General features: G+C 37.9%; 1 pseudogene; it reads right to left on the bottom strand.

Moving 5' to 3' along the window:
- Positions 1 to 607: 607 nt before the first annotated feature.
- LOC149200887 (putative RNA-dependent RNA polymerase 1 pseudogene) lies at positions 608 to 1,030 on the bottom strand (annotated as a pseudogene).
- Between the last annotated feature and the right edge of the window lie 1,476 nt (positions 1,031 to 2,506).

Raw genomic sequence — 2,506 nt, forward strand, 5'->3', positions numbered from 1 at the left:
ATTTGCTCGTCACCTAGAAAAATAATTCACCATATCTGTCAGTAATATAGTGAAACAGAATTTAAACCCTGAAACGTAAACACAAGTAACCATATTAGCTGTCTTGGAGACCACCCACTTCACATCTCACAGTGAAACAATGCATTTTATAGGCACGGTTTTATGATTCTCGAGCTGAATAGAGATGACTTCCAAGGGCTCCATCCCTTTGAGGTTTCTTGAAACAATATAATCAACTTGCCCACATGATTAAATGGCACAATTTATTAACTGTAGCCTCTTATTTCGTGTTAATAACACGAGTAAGCCTCTTGCGTTTGATGCTAAGTAGTTTGTCATATATCACCCACGCAAAACTTATAAAATGGGGATCGCTAGTACCAGATCCTTTCAAATTTGCACGGCCCCAATAATTTGGGTGATATGTTACATGATACCAAGTTGATGCCCTGGCACTTTGCTTGTCAGCAGAGCTAGTTGCAGTGTTCTGGTAATCATCATAGCCGTTTTCAAACCACCCCCTGCAGTGTTCTGAGAGACCTTACTGCATACATGATGGTTTCCTTTAGATCTCTATGCTTCCTATTACCATGGAATATTGACAAAGTTACGATGTTTCCACTGATAATCTCTGCAACCCATAATAATCCATCAATGATGCCAACTTACAGCCATACCATTTTTTGTGCACTAGAGCTTCACTGAGGTAGATTTCAAATCCCTCCACCTCCAAATTATTGTCATATGCCTTCCGAACAACTTCCTCTGTGAATGAGCTTATACAAAGAGTCTGTGATGCTTGTACACATTTTGATTCATATGTTGGTTTATCCTCTTTCTCCATGAAATCAAGAAATTCTTTTTGGTGTAAATTGGCAGGAACCTGCGCAGGAATACTAGTTTTCGGAAAATCAACTGCTTTTGAAAATAACTCGGCTAACTGTAGACAACTTGCACTCTGAGCCATACTCGGCTCTTGGTCAGAAAATGCAGTATGAGAATTGGCTATCATTCCCAAGCTGTCATTCATCATATAATTCACAAAATACTCTTGAACCTACTGCATCATCAAACAAAATCATATAAGATAATGCACGGAGCAGTGCTAGTGTTTAAGCTTAAACAAGTATAAGAAAGCAATATAGGTAATTTGTCTCCAATGAAGGCCCACAAATTCTTTTCATATAAACATTGGTTTAATTAAAGTGAACGTGAATAAAGAAAAAGATCATAATCACAAAGTTAGTAGGTTAATATTCCAGAAAAGTATGCAAGTATTCTCCTTTGAACAGTTCAGAACATGAAGCCAACCAATGTACAAACAGTGCAAGGATTCATATATTTTAATGAGATGGGGTCAATGGGGTTAGTAGCAGACTGTTTGGTAATATCTTAGTGAAAAGTGCCTAAAGTATCCTGAATTCTAGTAAAAAGAGAATAATAAAACCTAAGGGGATGCTTGCAAGACAAAATTCAACAGGGAATATTATTGGTAAATGTTTGAAAAGCAGTGTAGTAAGCATTCTTATTTTTAATTTTTTCTGGGAACATTGTTCTGGTCAGTTTTCTCAACCTGTCTCCCACAACCGAAAGCATCAAAAGAAAACAAAAATATACAATGGTCATGAAGTTCACAAGCACTCACATGGACTTTCAGTGTTTTCTTCTTCGACTTCCCCATGGCTTCTGAAGAAGAAATACCCAACAACAAATCCCAGAATCACAGCTATAAAAACCCCCATTGAAAGACATCGCCGCGAACATAAGCAAATATCCCAACCCTGCATTCAGACAAAAAAGGGCCGATTCCATGACCCTAAATCCAAGTGCTCTAGGGTTTCTTCCAATCAGAGAAGCATTGAGGTCTGAGGCAACTTTACCACTCAAAATCCCCTTGAAACGAGACTATAGATTGACAATATACTCATGAAAAAAATAAGCAAAAAAAAAAAAACAAACAAACAGCAACAAGGGTAAGCAAGTAACCAAACCATGATTGAGTCTTCTAGCCGTCGAATAGTAAGGTCACGTCTCCCGCAACCGAAAGCATCAAAAGAAAACAACAATATATCATCTGTCTCCCGCAATAAAACATCATGTGCATCATCTTGGAGGTCTTGAGTTCGAATCTGGATGAAACCCTTTTCCACAATTTCGCTGGAAATGCCCCTAACAAATCTGATTCAGGGCCTGGTCCTCAATATTGAAATACATACAAAGAAGACCATTCCGATGGGGTATATTCTTCTCCAACTCGTCCAAGACTGCCCTCCCTTTAACATGTATACAGAAACGCTCAAATGCAAGCTTGAAATAAGGAATTTACGACTTGATATTCATCTTCAAAAGTTTTCTTCCCACACCAAAAACTGCTGCTGACCCAAATCAGACAAAAAGACAGAGATACGAAAAGAAGACAGAAATACGAAAATGTGAGAACTCGAATTAGAAAACAGGAAGAAAAATACAAAAATTTGCGAACTAGGGATTGGGCTCAAAAAATATG

Source organism: Pinus tabuliformis, chromosome 2_1 (genome assembly GCF_031772625.1).
Source record: "Pinus tabuliformis cultivar Carrire ecotype Pingquan chromosome 2_1, CPIR1, whole genome shotgun sequence".
NCBI classification, from domain to species: domain Eukaryota; kingdom Viridiplantae; phylum Streptophyta; class Pinopsida; order Pinales; family Pinaceae; genus Pinus; species Pinus tabuliformis.